This window comes from Herpailurus yagouaroundi, unplaced genomic scaffold (genome assembly GCF_014898765.1).
Source record: "Herpailurus yagouaroundi ecotype Mexico unplaced genomic scaffold, PumYag 569, whole genome shotgun sequence".
Taxonomy (NCBI): Eukaryota; Metazoa; Chordata; class Mammalia; order Carnivora; family Felidae; genus Herpailurus; species Herpailurus yagouaroundi.
The window spans coordinates 7,665,123-7,673,099 of NW_024412786.1; the positions used below are offsets into that span (position 1 = coordinate 7,665,123).

General features: G+C 65.9%; 1 protein-coding gene across 1 annotated transcript in view; it reads right to left on the bottom strand.

The window, feature by feature from the left end:
• Positions 1 to 7,977, bottom strand: part of CD81 (CD81 molecule) — a 31,202-nt gene that overhangs the window by 9,017 nt on the left and 14,208 nt on the right. The window contains exon 2 of the mRNA XM_040466104.1: positions 7,941 to 7,977. The gene's annotated coding sequence lies outside the window, so the exon portion shown is untranslated. The remainder of the gene's footprint in view (positions 1 to 7,940) is intronic.

Here is a 7,977-nt window from a genome sequence, read left to right on the forward strand (position 1 = left end):
GGGGGGTGTGGAGAGGAGGGGCAGATGCTCACCTTAGGTCACTTTATCTGTACTGGGGGTGGGGTGGGGTGCGATCGGAAAGCGCCCCCGGCAGGGAAGGGAAGTCCATGTGCTGGCAGAAAAAGGCAGTCCTCCACCCGGCCCAGCACACACCCACCATGTGGCAAGGCGCAGGTGTCCCCCCAGGGACGTGAACGAGAGCGCCCCCACCATGACGTGGGCCCCGCTGTTCCCAGCCCCAGACCTCTCCTTCAACTGGAGAACCCACAGTCTGAACGAAAACAAAGTGGCCCAGCCACGCGGCGAAGCCACCGGCAGTAGGAAGTGTGTCCCTTGCACGACAGCCCGCAGGCTCGAGAACTGTGCTGAGCGACAGAAGCCAGACCAAATGGAGAGCGGCTTCTAAATAAAGTACACGCAATGCAAATCACGCGCAGCGACAGAAAACAGGCCCCTGGCCGCCCCGGGGTGGGGGAGGGGCCCCAAGGCCCCGGGACGCCGCCGGGGCTGGTGGACACGTCCCTTATCTCGACACGGTGACAAGCCCCAAGGGGTCCACCTGGGTCAGCACTGAGCAAGCAAGGTGTGCGCTTCCCACACGTGCCGGGTGCTCCACGTCTGACACAGCTGTGCTCAACCCCCAGCTGCCCAGTCAACCCTGACCACGGACTTCTAAGCAAGGTCTTTGGGGGTAAATGTTTCTCCCGGGTCCCACTGGGCCTCAAGGTGAGGAGGCCGACACTCTGGGCTCGCCAGGGTGCCCATGGCCCGTGGCAAGCACCTGGAGAGGTTGTGCTGAAGTCCTGCCACAGAACCAAGGTGTTAGGGCCAAAGAAGGGACCGCAGAACTGTGGAGCCCAGACGTCCAGCATTAAGGGACCGCAGGAGTGACGGCAGTGGGTGGGGCCCAGAGCGGGCAGCCAGGGGTGCCCTGCGCTCACCTCAGGCTCACCTCCGTGACTGCTCCTCCACACCCTCCCTCGTAAGACAAGGATATAAAGGTACATAAGCTCATGTCACAGAGTGCTTCCCATGCCGCCCCCGGATAACACTGGCTCACGACACGCGCCGGCGGCCATGGTCATCGCGGCAGGTGTATCAGCGGTAGGGCCGGACACGCTTCATCATCCCCACCCAACAGGACCCTGCACGCATGGTCACCGGACCCCCTCGCCTGCCGGAAGCCCCGCTGGCCCCAGTCCGTGCCCCCCGACAGCCTCCTGCCCCCCCCGATAGGGCTTCTGCCCCAATAGCCTCCTGCCTCCCCCAACAGACTCCTGCCCCTGCCCCCCCAGCAGGCTCCTACCCCCGAAAGGTTCCTGCCCCCTACCCCTGCCCCCCGACAGCTTCCTGCCCCCCAACAGCCTCCTGCACCCCACCCCTGCCCCCCAACAGGCTTCTGCCCCCCAAAGGCTCCCACAGGGCGGGCCAGGGCACAGCACTCAGGAAGGAGACTGCCAGTTTGGTCACAGGGGCGGGTCCCACGGTGGAGACAGCACGGCCACTTTAGGACCCTATGAAAGGCTCTGTTTCTGTTTCTTTCTTCTTCCCTTCTGAGAATTAATAAATATCAGCCTCAGCTGAAACAGGAGGGGACAGCCAAGTGCGCTGGGATCCTGCCCAGCCTGCCGGCCGTTTCCAAGAAGCGGCTAAAAGGGAGCAAGAGGGAGCGGGTGCTGCCCGGACAGGCCTGGGGCAGCCGCACCCCGGGCCCGCAGCTGAGCGGTCACCCCCGTCCCACCCACGCGCTCCATGGGCGACGAGGACAACTGGTGCGTCACTGACACCCTCCAGGCGGTGCTGGTCTTGCCCGGGGCCTGGGTGTCAGGGGCAGGGGGGCAGGTCCACCGAGAGGGAGGGTGCCGGGCTCCGCGCCAGCTCCGCTCCCCGACCCGCCGCCTCCAGGGGACATGCTCGCGGGAAAAGGCATGGGGAAGCACCCACTCGGCTTGGCGGCTGGCGGGGAGCTGGAGACCCCCCAGGAGGGAAGCACAGGCCATAAACGCCGTCAGGGCCACCAGGTTAAGTCGGAGGAAATGCTGCGCAGCAAAGACGCTTCAGGGGCATCTGGTGGCTCAGTGGGCTGGGCATCTGCCTCCTGATTTCGGCTCAGGTCATGATCTCTAGGTGCATAAGACCACGCCCCGCATGGGGCTCTGTGCTGAATGTGGAGCCTGCTTGAGATTTTCTCTCTCCCTTTCCCTCTGTCCCTCCCCCGCCCTCAAAATAAATGAACAGACTTAAAAAAAAAAAAAGACACTTTTAGGATGGGCTCCACAGGGTGAGTAGGGAAGGGGGAAGTCCTGTTGCCATCTTTCAGGCTGGATGCAGGTCCTGGGTTCCTGCAGGCTGGCCCTCACTCTCCACCCACCATGAGGGGACAGGTCCAGACTCCTCCCTAGACCCACCTCAGGCCTTCCTGGGGGCGGGTGGGGGTGGGAGGGGGGGCCCACCCCGGCCTCTGAGAGCAGCTCAAGGCAGGAAGGAAGTGGAACCAGGAGCAGAGACCCTCACCTTGGCCAGGAGGCAGAAGTGTCTCTCGAGGCCCCTGAACCTCAGGAAGCCGCCTGGCCCGGCGCCTAAAGGCAGGTGAGAAGGGGGTCATGACACAGGCCCTCAAGGGCCCGTTCAGCTGGGACTTCCCAGCCCACCCTGCCACCTCTAGGGCCACACTGGAGAGCCACTTGCAGGGCCAGACCCCGACCCTACCACCCAATCCCCGCGTAGTGAAACCAGGAAGTGGGCTGCTCCCCTGCCCCAAACCCGCCCGCTGCAGGGAGGGCATGTGGGCACAGACGTCCCAGTGACCTGCCAGAGAAGACAGGCTGCAGAGGTGGGCTGGCCTTCCTCCTGGGGAGGGAGATGGGAGGTGGGCGGGCTTGGGCAGGGGACCAGAGAGTAGGTCAGGATGTCCTTGTCCCCGCCCCAGGGGAGCCCCAGCCCTGGAGCCACGCCAGGCTGTGAGGCACAGCGGGGCAAGGGCCTCCTCGGCTGGGCCCCGGCTGCAGGCAAAGGAGACGTCCAGCCCTGTGCCCAGCTGGCCCAGGGGAGGGCCACCTCACGTGGGCCGGAGCTCTTATCATCTCAGGGACACAGCGAAAGACTGCCCATCCAGAGGGAGCAGTGTGGGCCTTCTGCCAAGCAGAGCCACAGCCATGGGAGAGGGTGAGCTCCCCGTGAGCTCCGGGTGGGACCACACTCGGTGACTACCAAACCCACTGCCTCTCGGAGGCCCCCACCCAAGACCAAGGGCCCTGAGCTCCGGGGGCCAGGCCTCCCGGCCCCCAGGATGGAGACCCAGGGAGGCAGGTAGTCCCCAGTCCTGCTCCCCCAGCCGCAACAGGGTCCCTCTCGGCCCTGGGTCTCAGCCTGAGTGTCCACGTCCTCGGTCAGGAGTTGGCTGTCAGCGGCAGTGCAAAACCAGCCTCGACATACACCTGTGATGGCACAGGTAAGACAGGTGACAGGGAGTAGCTAGACATCTCCCGAGGGCGTCTATGACCCAGGCCAAGCCGGGTGTGGGACAGCTGGGACAGACGATTCCTGTGTGACACGGACGCCAGGGTGGGTCAGCCACTCGCCGACTCTGCAGGGCAGACGGCCCTGGCTTCCTGTCTTTTACCTTCTTGACAATGACCGTGTTCCCCACTCATCGGAGGCAGGCGAGGGAGATTAACCCTCCAAAGTCAGAAGAAGGGGACAAAGAGGCACGAACCCCCAGGCCCTGGCTGAGCTGCTGGCCTCTGGTCTGCTGCCCAGAGCACCCTGGCCACTGACTGGAGGAACTTACAGGCCCAACCTGACCCCCAGCCCAACCTGCCTCCCAAGCCCCTCACTCTGGCCAGGCCTCATGGTCGGGGACGGGGGGGGGGGGAGGGGGGGGTGGCAACCCCCGTCCCTGGCAGCTAGCTTAGGAAGGGAAATGGCTCGGCTGGCCCATGGGGACTCCCCTAGCCTCTGGGGGTCCACCCGGAAAGCCCCCAAGTGGTCTTGTGTGAATTAGCACCTGCTTTGCCATCAGGATGGGCTTAGGCCAGGCCCCAAAGTACAAATGATGTGTGCTTTGGGGGCAGGGGGGCACTGAGAAGTCCAGTGCTTTCTGGAAGCACGCTGGGTCAAACCACATTCTGCCAGACAGGTGGAAAACAGCCCAGGAAAAGGGTCCTGAGGGCCAATTCCGGGTGAGCCTGGTTCTCGGTCAAGGACGAGACAGGCTGGCCACAGGGCAGACCCAGGGCTGAAAACCACCCGGCCCTTGCCGTGTGCCCTGGCCTGGGTCCTGGGGTGCCAGGGCCAGAGGAAGAGCCCCTGTGCTTCTCCATCCCCAACCCAAAACGTTGGGCCAGTGCAAAGGTGACCATCTGCCCCTCCCACGGGTGCCTGGACTCTGCCTTATTGATTTTCTGCCCCAGGCTCTTCCCCTTACGGGGTTTCAGGCGCTGCTATGAAGGCACGGGGTAGATTCTTTGGGAGAGGGGGCTTTTGGGGTCCGTCTCCCTGTCTGGACTTCGAAGCAGAGTGAGCTAGGGATTGGGGGTGAACTCAACTCCTGGGGACAGACCTGAGCTGGGGGTGGGGTGGGAACCCTGCAGGAAGGGCACCGCACCAGCCCCAGAGCAGAACCAGCCAGGGTCCCAGGCCTCTCGCCGCCTAGACATCCTTGGGGGGCGGGGGGCAGTTCGTTCCAAGGACAGACCACAGACTTCCTTTTCTTGTCTCAGCCCAACGGCTGTTTCCCCCAAAGCTGTGCCACTCACTCCGTCCACTGGCCCACCCCCCGAAACGGGGCACAGGAAATCCCCACCCCCACCCAGAGCCCGCCAGGGTCACATCCCCTCTCCCGGAAGGAAGGCGACAGAACCGCTAAGTGACAGACAGTCATGTGCTGTCTGGAAGCGAGAATGAAATGCCAGTTAGCGAGGCTTCTAATCAGCCCTGTTCCCAGCCGGGCCTGGCTGCCCCGCCTCTGGAAGGCGGCCACGGAAGGCATTAGGTCGGAGGAGCAGCCAGGCCCGGGCGGGGCACGCGGCACTCTCCCCGGCCAGCCTCTAAGGAGAGGGCTGCGATCGTACCCACTTCACAGACGAGGAAGGCGAGCGACCTTACACGTGCCAGTCACCTGCCCCGGGTCCCGGGGAGGGGAGCCTCTGCCCTTCCTGAAATGCCCCAGCGGCAGGAGTCCCAAGGACCTGCCGCCTCTGCCGGGAAGCTCCGGGTCCCGCCCCACCGGGAGGATCTCCTCGCTGCCGGGCAGGGTGTCTGCACCACCGGCACCGTCCCGAAGGCTTGGCCCAGGCCCGGCCCCCACTCTGTCCCTGCCTCACTGCCCGATGCCCACCCGGCCAGGGAGCCCCCAGCGGGCGGTGGGCAGGCCTACGGAATGCACACTGCCCGGGGCCCCGAAGTCTGAGCACAAGGAGGAGACGTGCCTCGTGAGTGTGCAAGGTGACGGCGCCCCTTCCCGGAGGAGCCAGCCCCCCCCCCGCCCCCCGTCGTGGGAGCCTCCTCACTCTCTGAAACGGAACTTTTAAAAGCACCTGGTCCAGACACCCACTGTCGAAGCCTCCTCCCAGCTCCCCGTCTGCACCCGCTCCTGTACCGTGGCCAGGCCGCCCAGTGAGCGAGAGTCAGGCTGGGCTCACCCGACATCCTCTGGGGTCCCCCAAGCCCCTTCCCCAAGGCACTGCCCACATGGGCCACGCTCTACAACCATTTCCTGAGTTCCGAACGCTGGAGCGTTAGTAATCGGCCAACCCCGGGAGATAGGATGTGGACCTCCACCTTAGAGGGCAGGAAGCCAAGGCCCAGGACCGGGACAGTGGGGAGGGGCTCCAGCATCCAGACCCACCCCCACGGCTCCGTGCTCTCGGCCATGAGAGGCAGGACGCCCCCCCCTGAGAGGGGCTCTGCCAGAGCGGTGCCCCCCCAGCCCCGCCTTGCTCAGCTCTGCATGCCCCCACCGCAGGGGTGGGTGGGGCCACGGTGACCGTGGACCGTGGAACATAGTTCTCAGTGCTCAGCGGGGAGGCTGCTGAGGGGAGAGGCCTCAAACATCTCTTCAAGCCTCAATACAGAGCAGCCCCTGGGGACGTGTGAGGCCTCCACCCCAGCTGCCTGGGGAAATACCAGGCTCACCCAAGTAGAGCTGGGGGGTGAGTGGGGGCTGCCCTGGAGACCTGCCAGGCTGGGCAGGGGGGAGGGACTTACCCAGCAAAGACACTCAGCCTGAGGACAAGACTCTACTCCAAGCCACATTGTCTACGTCCGCCTACCCTCTACCTCCTGGTCAAGGCCCTGACCCCACGTCCAGGCTCTGCTCGCAGGGGATGGGCCTAAGGGCCAGCAGAGGGGCGTCTGGATGTGCCCCTGGCCCCCTACATGCCCAGGCCACAGCAGGCAAACGCTAACGTGACACTGACAACACCCCTTGAGTGAAGGCCCCGGTGGCTGCTCAGGCCACACCTGGCCCATCCTGACAGCCCCACTGCCCCCCACTCCCCGGGCAGAGGCCAGTGGCCGCAACCCCCCCCACCTGTGCCTCCCCAGCCAGGTAGGATGTGACACCCCCACTCCACCCCCAGCCAGAGCTTACTCCAGTCTCTGTCCTCGCCACCCCAAATACCTCATTGCCCCGAGATTCACTCTGGGATCCTCGGCTGTCCAGATGCGAAACAGATGTCCCCGGTCCCACACACTTGCTCAGGGGCCACTTTAAAAGTTTACCCCCCAGTGTCTACTGGAGAAATACACTGTCCACCAGATGTTGTCAGGGTCCCTCCTGAGAAAGGGTGAGCGGCCTGTGGCGGCACAGCAGGATGGAGGGGCCCAGGAGGGTACCCAGTCACTGCCCAGGGAGGCAGAGCAGGGCCCGAGAGGGGTTCCTGCACCCATTCGGGCCCCTCCCCAACCCCGACACAGACAGGAAGCAAAGACCGTGCCAAAGCACCAGCGGTTACACACCAGCGGTTAACCCAGGCCAGGAAAACACAACTGGCAGGTCAGCAGCCTGGAGCCCCCAAGACCCTCCTGCACCCAGAGATGACCACCCTGGGAGGACCTCTTTCCAAGGGGGATGTCCAAACCCAGACCTCAGCCCAGACCTGGGCATCCACCCAGACCCAGGCCGCGTGCCCAGAGAGGCTCGGGTCCTCAGGGCCGCCTGTCCTGTGCCAACTCCGAACGGCCGCCGCAGCCCCACTCCCGTCCGAGCTTCCACAGCCTCCCGGGCGAGGCCGGGCTGCAGTCTCGGTCTGGGTGAGGGGTGCAGGGGAGTCAGCCCCACAAAGCGTGGCCACCGCGGTGCGGGCGCCCAGCACGCGGGCCACACTGTGCTGAGGTGCTTCCTGTGTGAGCTCCGCCGCGGCCCGGAACCCTCACGGCGGTCCCCGGGGCGGCGGCAGCTGACCGGGGTGGGAGCCGGCCTGGGCCAGGAGTGGAGTGGAGTGGACGGTTCCCGACACTCGGACCGAGTGCGCACCCCCCCCCCCCGGCCGCCCATTCAGGGGCGGTGGCCCCGATGAGCTCATGGGGGCGGGGCGCCTGGAGCCCCGCCCCCGAGCCCCCTCGGTCCCCGCGAAGCCGGGTGGTCCCTGACTCCGCGGCCGGCGGCTCGGAGCCCGCACCCACCGCACCGACCGCCATCACCCAGCGGGCACAGACCCGAAGCCCCCGAACGCCCCGGCCCGACCGCGGGGGCCCTGGGCCCGGCCGCGCAGAAGCCCCTAGACCCGGCTCGCAGCCCCCAGCGTCGCCATCGCCAGGACGACCCTCACCTCCCCGCGTGCCCGCCCAGGACCCCCACCCGCGAACGGCGCCCACAGGTGGCCCCGCAACTTGGCGTCCTGGCTGCGCCCCCTGTGCGGGGCCTAGCGCGGCGCGCGGCCTGCCGGGGCTCGGGGGGCCCCCGTCGCCCTCCCGCCCCACCCCCGGTCGGGGCTTACCCAGAAGACGAAATTGAAGACGAAGAGCAGGTACTTG